Source organism: Macaca nemestrina, chromosome 1 (genome assembly GCF_043159975.1).
Source record: "Macaca nemestrina isolate mMacNem1 chromosome 1, mMacNem.hap1, whole genome shotgun sequence".
Taxonomy (NCBI): Eukaryota; Metazoa; Chordata; class Mammalia; order Primates; family Cercopithecidae; genus Macaca; species Macaca nemestrina.
In genome coordinates this window covers 152,996,059-153,013,557 of record NC_092125.1, presented here as the reverse complement: position 1 = coordinate 153,013,557, position 17,499 = coordinate 152,996,059, and the positions used below count along the sequence as shown (strand labels likewise).

At 33.1% G+C, this 17,499-nt stretch overlaps 1 long non-coding RNA gene across 3 annotated transcripts in view; it reads right to left on the bottom strand.

Annotated features, from left to right (window-relative positions):
• Window positions 1-13,194: 13,194 nt before the first annotated feature.
• Window positions 13,195-17,499, bottom strand: part of LOC105482711 (uncharacterized) — a 198,725-nt gene continuing 194,420 nt past the window's right edge. For all 3 annotated transcript variants that reach the window (XR_011619533.1, XR_011619537.1, XR_987797.3), the window contains one exon: window positions 13,195-15,520. This is a non-coding gene — a long non-coding RNA (uncharacterized lncRNA). The remainder of the gene's footprint in view (window positions 15,521-17,499) is intronic.

Here is a 17,499-nt window from a genome sequence, read left to right as displayed (position 1 = left end):
ATGGTAATATTAAGGATTTTAATAACTAAATTTAAACACTTAAAGAATACTATGAAACAGTTAAACTTTTCTCCTTTATATTAAACTTTTTCATTACATTCAAACAATTATTCTATCATTTGTGGTTGCTAGGCTTGTTCAAATAGCATTTAATATGCAATTATTGTATGCCATGTTCTGTACTATGCACTGGAGACAAAGCTGAAAAAATAATAGTAGGAGAAAGAAAGATGTGAAACAAATAATTTCAGTATAATGTAGTAATGAATTTGCTTTCTTTATACAGAAAATGAAACAATTACTTTTTTCTCATTCTTTTCTAGGATCCCACATATAATAGTAATCAGCTAGTAACTTGAACTAACCGATTCTTGTGAAAAAAAAAAAAAAAAACACTTAGCCAGGTCTTAGTAGAGAAATGATCTCTGCGTAAATACATTAACTGGAAGGCAGGCTATATTGATCTATATCCAGAATACAAAAGGATTTAATTAAATAGATATTTTGCTCAGAAAAAATTTTTTAAGAAAAGCTTGTAGCTATGTAGATAGGTTCCAAAGTCTGTGTTTTCTCAAAATATTTAAGTTAGAAACACATCGGCATTTTTACTCGTGAGGAGTTTGGAAGATCTCAAAAGAAGGCAGCGTCCAATAATGAAATGCTCCTTGAGATTTAATTGTTCATGAGAAGGAAAGACTACTATGGCTAAAAGGCTTCTTGCCTTTTTTATACATAGATACTTTTAAATAGCAAACAAACAAACAAACAAAACAAATACTTCAAAATCTGAGCTAATGGCTTAAATTCTTTCTCAGCTTCTATTTTGAGGTTTGCAGGATATGAAAAATATGAGAATGATTCCTTTGATCAAATTTCTTCCTTGTTTAATACATTTATCAGATATCACAGGCAGTTTATAGCACTAAAACCTCAAAATTATGGTAAATATATTGTTTAACAATAGAAAAGAAGTTACATTATGTTTTCATCATGTTAATCAACATTTCTTATCTAGATAATTCCTTTGGTTCTACTGTTTCTTATTCTAACATATGTCATGTTATTGACTAAAAATTATTTTATTTTATTATGTCAAAATACATGAATTTTATGAATCTAATAGCTTGCATTTATTTTTTAAGGTACAAAGAGCTGCAATATAATATAAGGCCATGGATGAAATAAAACTATGAGAAGAAGTATACAGTTTACATCATTATATGTATCTAAGGGCATGCTTTAAAGCTACATTAGAACGATTACATTAGAAATAAAGAACAATCCCAATTTTTTCGCAGTGACAACAAAAAAACTGAAAAGCAATACAGATCACATATTTTGAATGTATTAGTTAATTAATATTGCCATTGTGTATAAACAGGAGCACTTCAACACACTGAGCTTCATACGATATAGCTTCGTGTTCCTTTTTCTGATATGGACTTATTTATAAAGTTTAAATGGACTGAGTCCTTTAACTCTAAATGGGGGGTAGTAGCTTTTGTCTAATTTGCATTTGAAAGGAAAATTTTCAGGTCAAATCTGAGTTGGTTAGATTCTGCTCGCAGTAGGTATTAATTAAACACTTGTTGAGTAGAGCTTGAATGTTGAAATTGTCAATAGCGGCAAAAATGACACCAGCACCACTGCGCACATCCCTGAATCTGAAGACTCATAGTTCATTGAATTGTGATCCAAATTATCCCTACCTGTGCAGGGGTATCAAGAGATTAGAAAGAGGTTTAGGTTTCTGGGGGAAGAATAGAATTCAGAGCAAGGGTCTATTAAATTAAAGAGCATACACCCTCTTAAATCTAAATTAAAAATATGAGTTAAGATGAATGCCCAACAAGAATGAGTGTGGCAAGCTGAATTTGGAAACAAGCAATTTAAAAATTCATGGCTGGCGAATCAAAGGGGAAATATGTTAGGATCAAATCAGTTTGGGAGATGTGTGCCCCTAAATTTTGAGATTATCTTCAAACACATTTGAATATATTTGTTTAGATCTATAATTTCTTATACTTATAGGACAGGTAGAAATTTTGAACCATTTTTCATTTCCAGGTAATAATAGGTATTCTTGGTGCCCTATTTTCTGTTAATGACACTGTCACCTTGATGTGGATTCTTAGTCTTCAAGTCATTCATTCATTTTAATGACAATATATGGTGTCCTATGTGTCAAAACTCTTTTAGGTTAGGGTTACTGTGCTGAACAAAAAAGACAATGTCACTGTCTTTATCGTTTCTCCATTTATAATGGGAAGACAAACAAAGCAAGTTAAAAATGTAAATAGGCAACAGTAAGTGCTATGAAGAAGAATAAGGGAAAGTAAGAGAGTAACTAAAGTCTTGTATTTCAAGAAGGAGATAGGTAATCAGGAACAGTCTTTCTGAGGAGGTAGAAATTGAGAAAAAAATGGAATCCGATTAGGAAGCCAGTCACGTGAAGATCTAGAGAATGAGCGTCCGTGTTATGTAATATGTATCAGTCTTCAATAAGTCTTTCAGATGTTTTTGCAGTCTTTCAAACACACTTCATTCAATCCATTCTGTACACCTCTGATGAATGAATTGCACTAAAACACATCTCTGATCGTGTCGCTCACCTGCTCAAAAGCTCTCAGGGGCTCCTCATTGCCTGAAGAGGAAAGTCAAAGTCATCTTAACTGGTGCTTGTGGCTTCTGTGATCCATCATAAACACCAATTCTGCCCTTCTTTCTACTCTGACCCTTCACATGAGTTCACAGTCACAAAGGGCTATTGACCACTTCTCAATATCTCCCTTTTTCTCCCTTTTGTAGAATTTTCATAGCTTTTCCTCCACAAATCAGAATAGCAAGACTTATTTAAGGTTTAGCTCAAATGATTTTTATTTTATGAAACTCACAGATACTCAAAGTAGTGAATGGTCTCTTTGTTCCCTGAACTCTGTCATTTTATATCTGCCTCATTGCTTTTATCTTACAAAAGAAGAGAAAGTATCCTAGCATTTTTTACAGTAAGAGAGAGTGAATAATTCTATAAAGTTAATTCACTTAATAATCTCTTTGGCATTGTTTGCATATTTGTCCTCATCTCCAAACTGGATTATGAGTGTGTCAAAGAGTATATAGGGAGTTACCATGCTATCTATCACGTACTGAACATCCACTGGGTGGTGGCGAAAATCATGGGCATAACTTACATTTCGTGAAATCAAAGAAGTTCTGATTTTCTGGTTTATATCGGGGCATATGGTAAGTGGGTATATATGAATTATGTGAAGGATAGCAACATGGTTGTTCTCTCAAAGTCCAGGGCACTGAGCCTCTGGCTTAGAGAAGCATACTTTCTTCACTGACACGTGTAAGTGGGATATAGGTTTCATATAATGTGGGAATTATGGTTCAAGGGACAAGAATAATCCCAAATTTGGAAATCAATTAAACAATTTTAACATATACTTTGGGGCAATTACATAAATTATTATCTTCATAGCATGAAAGTTTGTTGTGGCCAGGAATATCATAAAATAAATGAAAATCATAAAATAAATCATTAAATATACTGCTGTTCCTGCTAATCGACACAGCAGCATTTGTTCATACCAAAAATTATCTCTAGTTCAAGCCTGCCTGAATTTGAATTTTACCTTTTATGACTTACTAGCTTCATGATTTTAGGTAGGTTATATAATCAGTTTTCTTCAGTTTCTGTATCTATAAAAGGTGATAATAATAGTACTTATTATTAAGCACTCGTTTTAGTTCAGGGTGGTATAACAGAATACCACAGACTATATGGTTTATAAACAATGAGAATTTCTCAGAGACCTGGAGGCTAAGAAGTCTGAGATCAATGTGCTAGCAGATTTGGTGTCTGGTGAGGGCCTGCTCCTTGGTTCATAGATGACCACTTTCTTGCTGTGTCCTCACATGTTGGAAAGAATGAGTGAGCTCTCTGAGGTCCCTTTGATAAGGGCACAGTCCCATTCATCAGGGGCCGACCTTCACAACCTAACCACATGTGAAGGCCCCACCTGCTAATACCATCACATTGCATTGGAAATTAGGATTGCAACACATGAATTTTGGATGTATACATGCATTCATTTATAGCAGTAGAAGGTAGTAGTAGTATGAGTTAAGATTAGTCCTATGAAGTAGTGCAAATAATGACAGCAAATGGTCAATAAGCATTGGCTTTTATTCTTATACATTCAAATAGTAATTTTAGCACTCATTCCATTGTGTAGTTTGTTCACTATTCATACACCAGTTAGGAAACCCTGTCAAATACAATTATATTCATACACCAGTTAGGAAACCCTGTCAAATACAATTATGTCATAGGGTAAGGCATGGACAGTTGGGAAAACAGTCAAAGACAGCAAAGAAGCAACTGAAGATATAAAAACTCCTTATTTTTGAACCTGTTAAAGGATTTATTATTCACAAGAACAATGTATAAAATAAGACAGTAGTAAAATTCTTAACATGGTGCCTATCATGTAGTAATTGCTCAATACACGTTAGATATTGTGGTAGATAGAAAAATACTTTCCTCAAAATATTTCTATCCTCATCTCTAGACCCTGTGAATATAATATAAGTGAGAGGGATGTTTAATGTTGCAAAATGGAATTAAGGTTACTAATCAGTCGTCCTTGCAATTAGGAGATTATTCTGGATTATCCATGTGGGCCCAATGAAATCACAAGTGCCCTAACATGTGAAAGAGAGAGGCAGAATAGTAAAAGTCAGTGGTAGAGAGAAATGTAAAAATGCTAAGCCACTGACTTTGGAGATTGACAAAGAGATCATAGGCTAATGAATATCGATGACATCTACGAGCTAGAAAAGGCAAGGAAACAAATGCTTCTCCAGAGCTTCTAGAAGGAATGCTACCCTGCTGACATCTTAATTTTAAAACCTGATCTCTAGAGCTATGTGTGCTGTTTTAAGCCACTGAGTTTGTAGTAATTTGTTATAGCAGCAATAGAAAACTAATACAGACATTGCCATAATCACTGTTGCTATTATAATCATTACAATGGTAAGCATGCTAAGGGTGCAGAGATTGTCTAGTGATTCTTTGTGATTGAAAAATAATAAAAAAGGAGATTTTTTTTTTTTTTAAACCAGAAGCCTTTAAGGTTTTATATGGGGAAAAACTTTCCCAAAGGACCATTTGATGCAGAATTTCAATAATAAGATCATGCAGAAACTCTTAGCCTAGAGGGATATGCAACACAGAATAATATGTGCAACAATTTCACCTTGGTATATTGTAATATTCTTCAGAGGAAGAGGATGGGTTAGACCTCATTTAAAACTCTAATTCTTTGCTTAATGTAGTTGAAGATAATGATGATTAACTAGAAGAAACTTGAATGAATTCTCCACTGAGAATTTCTTCCAGGAAAAAACACTGGAGTCAGAACTCTGTCAAACAAAACCATAACTATAGATAGAACACTCTGTACGCTGATGGGGCCTATATGTAGAGAAACTCTAATAGCAAAAATGGGAGGTGGGCTGTAAGCAATGCAGTGGATTCATGCAGCTATATATAGTCTCCCCCTCTACTTTCCAGCCGCCAGCTCCTCTGCTATGGCTTTTTTTGTCTTTCTCTCCCTCTCAATATCTCTCTCTCCTTCGCTCTTTCTCTCTCCTGTGTGGATCTTGTTATTCTGTTAATCAATATTGTATTGGGGTTTGACTAAATTAGTTACCTGTATCTGCATTCTTTCTGAACTTTATCTGTATTAATTAGATAAAGCCATGTCAAGCAAGACCTACCAATGCTTTCTGACAAGAAAGTAGTTTCTGAGTGCCTAGGGGGCACTTGAGACAGTGAAAGTATCTAGAATATTAGGCAGAGAGCTACAGAATTTCATCAGAGAGTTTAGGGCAGAATATCAACAGGTTCAAAATAGTTCTTGATTTCATTCACTGGAGAATCCAACAAATACATTGATTATAATCATCAATACTTTTGGAATTCATTTAGGTTAGATCCTACCATTATTCAATGGTATAAACATCAATCAAATTTTATAAAGTATTTTGTTATAATATTTATTTTATGCTGTGTAATAGAGTTATCTAGAGGGACAGGACTAACAGGATAGATGTATATATGAAAAGGAGTTTATTAAGGGGTATTGACTCACAAGATCACAAGGTGAAATCCCACAATAGGCCACCTGCAAGCTGAGGAGCAAGGGCCAGTTCAAGTTCCAAAAGCTCAGAAGTAGGGAAGCTGACAGTGCAGCCTTCAGTCTGTGGCTGAAGAACTGAGAGCCCCTGGCAAAACACTGGTGTAAGTTCAAGAGTCCAAAAATTAAAGAACTTGGAGTCTGATATTCGAGGGCAGGAACCATCCAGCACCAGAGAAAGATGGAGGCCAGAAGACTTAGCCAATCTAGTCCTTCCATGTTCCTCTGTCTGCTTTTATCCTAGCCACACTGGCAGCTGATTAGATGGTGCCCACCCAGTTTGAGGGTGGGTCTGCCTCTCCCAGTTCACTGACTCAAATGTTAATCTTCTTTGGAGACACCTTCAGAGACACACTCAGGAACAATACTTTACATCCTTCAATCTAATCAAGTTGACAATATTAACCATCATAAGTCCATCTCTTGTCAACTTGAACCCATACACATCTCTTGAGATCATATATAATCTCCAAATAAAGACAATAATAAGGCCATAATTATGTTATCGTTCTTACAACTGGAAATGTACCAATCCCCAACCCAAATGCTATTACATAAAGTTAACAACACTAAAATGCTAATATGAATTCAATAAATTTTATGTCACATGACAAAGGAAAAAGAAAAAAAATAAAATGAAGATATTTTCTTAGTACAAATGTATAAATGCACCAACATGTTCTTAACAAAATACAGAGGAAATACTCATGACAATTACAGTCCTCATTTCTGCAACTGGTCATGTGGGTGTAGCTGGTATTGATGACTACTCTCTTCTACTACTCATTCTGTATTCCCTTTGCCTTCAGCAAGCACCTCAGCAGGTTGTAGTTTTTTACCTGGTGGGGTGACTGAAACCTTCATTCCTGAAGGGTCTGGGCCATTTGTAGTCTTTCCTGGATTGGGTTGTTGAAGTTTCCCATGGATATTAATCACACTGGGCATGGTAACACTAAGAGACGCCCTAAGGGGTCTCTTGTATTCCACACATACTCTTCTGTACCTCCATTGTGGAGTAGTACACTGATTTCATCTTGACGGTCCAGGTCAGTCACCCCAGCCAACACTGTAACTTCCTTCTTAGCTTGTTGGCTTACAGGTAGAAGAAGCCCTAAGTGGCCAGGTGGCAATCTTAACTTCCAGTTAAATGGAATCATTGCTGTGTTTCCTGGTGGTGGCATTCCTCCCTCTGGAACTAAGACCTCTAGGCCAGCAAAACATGACATCAAAGGAACAGGAAGCAAAAATTTTGCTAGTGGGTCACTAGGGGTGACGGTGACCCCCTGATTCCTGGAACCACAAATCCTGGTTATGGGAGAAACAATTACATATATTGGACATAATTCAGAGCACATACGCCTTCTGAAAAACTTTGCCCCAGCCCCGCAAAGTATTGTCACCTAGTTGGCATTGTAATTGTAACTTCAAAAGGCCATTCCACCATTCTGTCAATCCAGGTGCTTCAAGATGATGGGGAACATGGTAAAATCAGCAAATTCCATGAGCATGTGCCCACTGCTGCTCTTCTTTAGCCATGAAGCGAGTGCCTTGGTCAGAGGCAATGCTACGTGGAATACCATGACAGTTGATAAAGCATTCTGTGAGTCCACAGATGGTAGTCTTGGCGGAAGCATTGCATACAGGATAGGCAAACCCATATTCATAGTGTCTATTCCAGTGAGGACAAACTGCTGCCCTTTCCATGTTAGAAGAGATCCAATATAATCAACCTGCCACCAAGTAGCTATCCTATCACCTCAAGGAATGGTGCCATATGAAGAGAACAGTGTTGGTCTCTGCTGCTGACAAATTGGACATTCAGCAGTAGCTGTAGTCAGGCCAGCCTTGGTTAGTGGAAGTCCACATCACTGAACCCATGTGTTACCTCCATCCCTGCCACCATGGCCATTTTGTTCATAGGCCCATTGGGCAAATACAGGAGTGACTGGGGAAAGAGGCTGAGTGGTGGCCACAAAATAAGTCACCCTCACAGACACACCCAGGAACAATATTTTGCATCCTCCAATCCAATCAAGTTGACATTCAATATTAACCATCACATGCTGACACTCATGTTTTATAACTACCATTTTTCCCTTCTCTATCAAGTTGTGTGTATTTTCTTCATTATTTTTTCTCGTTCTTTACTTAAGCATCCCATGTGGCTTTAAAAAATAAACTATTTTTAATTGAGTGTGTAATTAGACTCCTAAGAATTTTCTGGAAAATTGCCATTTAATGCATATGCATAAGGCCAAAATATTCTTTACTAATTCTCAGTGAAGCATCTTTCTTAATCAAACTAAATTTGCTCCTCAGAGATTAATTTGTATACTTAGTGAAATTTTACTTTGATCAAATGGAGAGCTTCTCAATAAAATTAATTGATTGATTGATTTTATTTGTAAGGTATATTTTAGCTCAGAATATATGTGGTTAATATTATTTCTTTGATTCTGTGAAATGATTTCATTTAAAAATATTACAAGTAAGAGCCTACAACCTTCTGCCTTAGAATATACCTTAGGCATATAATAATGGACCAATAAATACAGCCTATTGTGTCTTAATGCTGTATTTCCAATTCATTGTAAACAACTCCTTTCCAAAGATTTGCTCTGAGCAATTTAGTATTTTATCTTTCTCTCTCACTAACTTAATCTCAGTTAGACTTCTGTTCTTTCTCTAGCAGAATGTTAACCAGCAGTTTAGCCCTTACATTTTGTTTTGCTTTGTTTTAATATTTCCACTGGAGTAGATTGCAATAATTTCTGACAGTGAATGTTCTTGATTTTTATTATTTTATTTGGTTTCCTTTAAAACCCAGGCTAAAATATTCACTATTTATCATATGATTGGATTTTAGCTGTATTGTTTGCTACTTTACAAACGATGGTAGGTAATTAATTTTGATTTGTTTATATCTAAATTATTCTAGAAAATGAAACACTGTGTATGACTGAAAACCTTAACTTTTTTTGACAAAATATTTTAATCAGATTTTATTTTAAACTATAATTTAATTTTGATCAATTTTATTTTGTTTTAATCAAATTTACGTATTCATATTAATCAGATAGAATTATATAAACACACATAAAATTGTATGTTTGCAATGCATTTGAATTCATATATGCTTTGTAAGGAGTTGCTCATCCAAAAGATATTTATTGATAATATCCCATTTTTCAAACATGAATTCTTCACTAAGAAAGATAAATTAGCATTGTTATTTTTCCATTTAGGTAACCACATATAGGTAGCTTAGGGTATGGAGTCTGACTGCCTGTGTTTATATTCCTACCTTATTTGTTTCTAGATACACCACTTAAGGCAACTTTAAGTAGTTTAGTTATCTAAAAAAGGGAGAATAATTTTGATACTTGTCTTATAGAGTTATTTGGGCAACAAAATCTATTATTAATAATAATAGTCAAAGTAATAATGATAGCACTTATTTATTTCTCATTAAGTACTAGGCAGTGTTTTAAACACCTTACTCAAAGTGAGAAATTAAGTAGATTGCTCCAACTCATCCAAATACTTCACGATGTAGAGCAGAAGATTGAACCTCAAATTACTTACTTCCAAGGGCACTTAAACATCTCTTATATTATATCTATATGATCTATTTTATATATATATATATGCATACACACAATAAATTTATTGTTATATAATTTTTGTTATTTGTATATATACATATACATTATATATATATATAAATTATCTAAAGGGAATTGCTTTCACTTTGATGATGATGCTAATGGTACTATTATGATACATAGTTAAAAATGACATTCTCAACTCTATTTTCTAACTTTATCAATTACATAAGTAAATATATAGCAAAAGTACTTTCTGTTAAATTTTGCTTTTCTCCTTTCAGTTGTGAAACACTCATTACTAGAATGAATGCACACTGTAAGGCACCTACTCCTTATTTTTCAAATTAAAACTTTAATTGAATTTGGTCCTTCATTGACTATTGCTAAACATTTGTTCTGACTAGCAATATTATGTTTACAAGTCTAATAAAAAGAGTAAAATGTCACATAAAAATATTTGTTTTGTAAAATAGTAATTATTTTTCTGCCAAGTTATATTTTCTATTTCATTGGGCAAATTGTAGGTGGCTTGGTATATTAGAAAGTGATTTTTTTGTAAAATATCATTATAAAGGAACTTTGAAACTTTATGATAATTTCAAAAAATAAAGACTGAAACAGTTTTTAAGCAAACCATATTTTTAGAATGTGTATTGAGTAAGTTGGTTATACAGTTGTTCCTTAGTAACCTGTGGAGAACTGATTCCAGGACTCTGCTTGGATACCAAAATTCAAGGATGCTCAAGTCCTTGAATGTTATATTATTTGCATATAACCTATTCACATTCACATACTTTAGATCATCTCCAGATTATTTATAATATAAACTACAATGTAAATACCATGTAAATAGCTATTATACTGTTTTTCTTTTGCATTCTGTTTATTGTCAACTTATTTTTATTTTATTAATCCTAATATTTTTGAACCATTGTTGATTGAATCCATGTATACAAAGTCCTGACTATTTATGATATATTAAGTTACATTTTGCCTAAAGCTTCCTCCATAAGCAGGAAACTTTAACTTAATGTTTAAACAAACAGTATCCTAACTTAAGTGACAACTTGTAATAAGTAGTTGAGTCTCAGCCAATCATACCAGCCAAACTTGGAGCCAATCACAGGCTGTAAACTGCTTAGACATGTCCAAATATGGCAAAAACCCAGCTCTAACCAATAACACTGTTTCTGTCTGTCACTTTCTTTTTCTATCTGTAAATATGCTCCGTCCTCACTGCTGGGCAGAGCTCTCTGAACTGTCACTAGTCAAGGGTGCTGCCCAATTCATGAATTGTTTCTTTGCTGAAATAATCTTTACCAAATTTAATTTGTCTAAAGTTTTCCTTGTAACATATTGAATGGAAAAAAAAAGGTGTATCTATATTCAACAAAAACCAGAGAGGTTTAGTTTTGAGAGCACTTTTTTTCACTTCCTCCTCAGAAGAGAATAAAAAAGGATAAGTGAACATTTCATACAAAAGCCATTATTTATTCCCTAAATGCAACACTACAGAAGTATAAAACCTATTGCAATAGGTTTTGCCAAAGATATTCAGAAAGTCTAAAACCTTCTTTTTCTATGAAAGATATTACTTCTGTAACGTCTTCAAAGAAACAAAATTTCATTTATTTCTGCTCTTAGAGGCCCTACACTTGTAGAATATATACTGGGCAACAAAAGCAATATGAAGAGTCTGACAAAAAGCAATATGAAGATATTGAAAAAGAGGGGAAAATTAGCACAGATTACATATGAAAGAGATAGAGGGAAATATAGGAAGAATACATAGGTATTAAAAGTTTATACATCCATGTATCTAATAGATATTCATAGATATAGATACGGTCATTATGTGATTACTTTTTTACTAATACTACGTGAATGTGTCAATCTATTTTATGTAGCTCCATTTTGGAATGCAAATATTGTTTTAATCTTTACTCAATACTGAGGCACAAAATGCTATAAAATTTTTTCAAAGTTGTTTTTAAAGTTTTAAAAAGTATCGGTAGCATGATTCAAAAGTTTAATGTGCATTAAATAGTACTTCTATGCAATTATTTTGTAATTTCTAGTAGATTTAACATGAAATATGCTTAGAGTTATGATTCTTCCAGACGTACTATTTTTTTTAAGTAATGTCTTTGGTTTTAAAACATTGTTTCCCCTTAATAAAAAATGGAAAACTTTTTTTTGTTTCCCAAAAGAAGTGACATTTTGAAATGAGGAATGAATATAAGCTTTAAATAAATTGCATATAATTTACAATTTCCAATCTGGCATTTAAATAGGGATACGCAATTCAAAATATATTCTCTCATTACATGGTTTAGGTTTCAAGTATAAGCCATTGTTCATAATCTTGCATCTCCATTAAAATGTCTTGTTTCCATCCTAAATATTAGAACAGATCCTTAAGATATGATGTAAAACATATGTTGTTAATTAGCTAAGCAATAATAGTACATTGTTTAGACAAAATGAAGGTGTATTTCATTTTGGAAATGCTGAAATTATCTCTTAAAATACTGCAGCATATATTTTATAATGATTACTAAATATGCATTTCTCTGATACAGATTTTTCCTTATAAATATAATTTTATCAAATATTGTTAATACATGACATTTATAAACTGTGGGCCACCAACTGCCTTGGATTGTTAATTAAAATTCTTCATTACTCAAATGTGTTGTTCATATTCCATGTTCCTATTCTCTTAAAAATACTTATTTTTTACATTTTTCCATGTTGGTTAAACAAAAAAAAATATTGAAAGGCCCATGGCACAAAATATCATATGACTTAAAAGGTAGTCAGTGATTTATGACACTGTTACCACACATCATTGAGTAAATGAGGCTTGAAACTGACTAATGTTTCTCTTCAGTTTGTTTGTTGGAAACATTTATAACTTCCTCCAGGGATTTTTCATTGCTATATTGTAAAGTAGTAAAGAAAAAATATATTGAACTGTTACTTCATTTTAATCACATTTGAGAACTACTTTTGACTTAATATTACTGAGACTACTTTTGATTTAGTGAACTTCTTTTGCATATTTTGGACAACATAGGTATTGACAAAGGCAAACAACATCAATAATAATATTCATTTTAAACCATCAACATTTCTTCAAATGAATAGTTTATTGCTCACTATTTTGCTATGCCTGTGTCAAATCATAAAACATAAGCTAGATTCTCCAAATTTCTTCTTAGAAACAGTTCAAGCCTACTGAAATAAAGACATGTAGATGACATTGTAGTTTTAGCTGTTCCACAAAATGGCAAATAGGATGGACATTAACTTGTAAAAGTTGTATTACTTCTAAAGGAAAAAACATATGTGAAATAACTGATATTTTTGCTATGATAATGCACATTTTCAACTTCTGTTTTGTTTTGTTTAAGTATTACGCTAAAGAGCAGGATTTCATATTATCGTTTCCAAAACTGATCCTAAACTGTGGTCATGCCTCAATCTTAATGTTCAGTGCAATGGGAATTCATTTACATTAATTTCGGAGGTAAATAACTTATTCTTTGCAAAACTTACAAAGGACAAAAATTCCATTTCAAGGATTAAGGGTAAGAAGAAGTAAGGAAGATCAATTCTAAATGTAGCACCAATGCTTATCTCTCAGCTTCAGTCTTTTAAGAGTCTGAAATAAATACAAATAATAATGCACAAAATTTACTTAAAATTGAGCAAGTTATTGAGAATTCAAAACACTATTATTCTGGAGAATATGTAGCAGAACAGTGGTTATAACTGAAAACTCCCGACAAATTTTGATTTGAATCAACCTCTGTTACTTTAGATATGTGATCATGAGTCAGTTACTGTTTCTGAGGCTGAGTTCAGTATCTAAATTACACTAATTTAGATTTATATAATTAGAATTATAATAATAGTAGCTATGTTTTTGGTTACTCTCAAGGAAAAGTAAAATACCATATATAAAGCATTAGCACAGTGGCAGTCACAATTAAGTTATTAATAAACTGTTTTTCTAAATATATAATATAGTATATTGTTTAAGAGCTTGAGCTCTGCTTTCCGGTAAATTTTATTTTTGATCTACGCTGTGTTACTGGCCAAAAGACCTTGGGAAATTTCTTCAAAATTTTATTTAACTTTCCTCATAATAGAAAAACAGATAAGTAATAGTACCTACATTAAAGATATATTTGGATGCAATAATATAAGTAATGTACTCCTATTCCTGACACACATTAAGTTCTTCACAAAATATTACTTAAATTATTCCTGCTGCTGCTGTAAGCTATTGAAATGTATGTTTCTTATTTGAGGACACGTTAAAGTGTGTTAGAGCACAAAGTATGTTTAACAGGTTTAGCTAAAAGTTGGACTTGCCTACATCTGGAATACTGGAAAAGCAGAAGAGGATATTCTATGTTGGCTTATTCTTGTGCCTTCAGTGGGCCTTGGTGACACTGGTGGTTTCAGCACCGGCACAACACAGAGATGTCAAAACATCATGTCACCCCCGCAAAAAAATCAATAAAATAAAAAATGCTAGAAATCATGCGGCCATCAAGGAAAACCACTCAATGGTGCATGTTAATACCCTTTAAGAAATCTACCAACTATCTAGGGAAAAATGGTTGGAAGTCATGCAATATCACTAGAGGCAAAATCAAAGAAACACTGTTTTGTGTTTATTTTAACCCTAGAATAGCCTAGTACACATGAATTAAATTGTTTTTCACAATTATTATTTCTTCCACTCTCCTTTCCTTCCATAAATCTTATAGTCATTTCATATTTGTTTCTAAAACTAGTCCTCATTTCCTCCTCACGATCATTCACATGAGATGTTCTATGTGGGAGGAGTTGAATACATTCCAGACCAAAATTCTTCATCACCTTTAAGAATGCCAGCAGTGGTACCAACATTTCTGGTTTGCTGCCATGAGGCACAGATGTCTATACGAGCACTAGCAACTCAGGGTGATGAAATGCCACAGCCAGCTTTCCTCCTAAATAAACAATTCAAAGTGGGTGAACAAATAGCATGCTCATTTAAAAAATAGATTGTCTCCTTTATTCCATCATTGTTTGCCTGAGAAAAGCATGAAAATTATGACATGAAAAACTGCTCACAATCTGACTCAAAATGAATCAATTCCAGAATCAATACATAAAAAATAATGGATGAAATGCATAACCCAACTTAAATCAAAGAAAGAGAATTATCAAGTGCTAGAAATAAAAGGAAATGCAAAATTAAAAGAATAAACAAAGGATGACTTTGGGGGATCCCAGTGATGCCTGAATTGCACATCAACTTTAATAGTTAGTCTGAAGACTTAACATTTGCTTCTGGAATGGGCTCAGACTATGGACTCTAGACATAAGCCTTGGGCAGCAGTGAGGAGAGTTTTCATCTACCTGGATTGGTGAGAAAAAATACAAAAAAATTAAGCCCACTTTTACTCATGTGTAGGATATACATTCCTCTGGAAGGACAATGCAGAAACCCAAAGGCAAATTAAAATGCAGTTTGGAAACAGTGAAAGACATAGGACCCCGGGCAGGGCGCCAACAAAACATACCTCATACGAACAATTTCACAACAAAGGGTTTGATGGAAAGCAAGGTCACTGCAAATGAACTTATATGATATTTCATAAACCACAGTAGAAACGACTTTCAGAAAAGTATGCTTAAAATTACCTAGGAGTAAAAGAAAGAAATGAAAAGCATAAGATTAGCTGCACATAGAAAAAATACAACAATTTAATAAAGAATAAAAAAAGAAACTCTAGAAATGAAAAACACAATTAAATTAGAATAATGGAATTACATTTAAAAAACAAAAAAGAACACAGTTGAAGGGTTTATTTAATATGATAAAGCCGTTGAGAAGAATATTGAGTAATTTAAATGTAGACCTGAGAAGATCATCTGGAATGCAATGAAGAGAAATAAAGAGATGCAAAATATAAAAGATAAAATGAACGTGGTATATATATTGGGAAGGGCTTCCATGTCAATAGGCATTTCAGAAGGTAAAAGTGAAAAAAATGGTAAAGAAGTAGAGTTTAAAGGGATAATAATAGAGGACTATTTCCTTTTCAAGAGTTAAAAAATGCATGAGTTCTCACTCATGGACATAGAGAGTAGAAGAATGGTTTCCAGAAGCTGGAAAGGGAAGTTGTTGGGGAGGGATGAGAGGAAGGTGGGGATGGTTAATGGATATTTAAAAAAAAAAAAAAAAATAGAACGGATACGACTTACTATCTAATAGCACAATTGGGTGACTATAGTCAATAACAATTGTGTTTTTAAAAATAACTTAAAGAAGGTAATTGGATTGTTTTTAACTCAAAGAATAAATGCTTAAGGAGATAAATATCCTATTTTCCATGATGTACTTACTTCACATTGCATGCATTATCAAAACATCTCATGTACCCCATAAATATATACACCTAGTATGTACCCACAAAAATTTTCTAAATAATTTTTTAAAAAATTTAAAAAAGAAATCCATGAATTATCAGATTGCAAAATTCTACCAAATTCTGGCCATAACTCAAAATGTCAAAAATATTCTACTTCTTAAAATATAAACGTGAAATTGCAAGACCTCAAAAACTTTAAAAATCCACCAAAAGATAAAAAAGATTTCTTATAGAAAAACAATAATTAGAATTATAGCATAGATCTCATTTGGAAAATAAAAATCAGAATGTGGTAGATAACTTTAGTATAGTGAGGTAAAGGAAATGTCAATTTTAAATGAATGATCACAGACCATCCCTTACAAAATTACTAAAGAATTTACTTTGATAAATAGATAGTTGAACTCAAAAGAAAGTAGTTATGCAAGAAGTAGTAGTAACTACTACTAGTAGTTATTAAAATACAGGTATGTTTAAATAAAAAGTAACTGAAAATTTTGTAATAATGAGCAATGGGGTGCTTAAAAACAAAATGAAACTAAATTTAGATTTCAGGAAAAATGAGATGGGGAGGGAGGGAGATTTAAAGTGAACTAATATCCTAATATTATTCGAAAAGCAGTTAAAACAAAAGATATTTTGTTAAATTAAGCATATATGTTAAAATTTAAGAGTAACCACTAAAAGATTAGAAATAAAATGCAAATCTTTTAAAGTTCAATAGAGCAGAGTGGGTAAAATTAAAACTGGTGAGCCCAAGAACAGCAGCAAAATAATCAGGAGGATCAAATATCTCAGTTATCATCATAAACTAAAACTAATGTAATCATTCTAATATGCATTGGAAATATCTAATAATGTTTAAAATGCACATAATTAATGACTCAATACACTAATTCTCTATATGTATTACAGAAACCTTTGGTTTGAATACTAACAGACATAAAGATATTTATTACTACATTGTTTATTATATTTATTTTTGTTTGTGTGTTTATTTTTTTGAGATGAAGTCTTGTTCTGTCTCCTGGGCTAGAGTGTAGTGACATGATCTCTGCTCACTGCAACCTCCACCTCCTGGGTTCAAGAATTCTCCTGCCTCAGCACCACCACTCCCTGCTAATTTTTTGTATTTTTAGTAGAGATGGGGTTTCGTCATGTTGGCCAACCTGGTCTCGAACAACTGACCTCAGGTGATCTGCCCGCCCTGGCCTCCCAAACTGCTGGGATTACAGGCATGAGCCACCA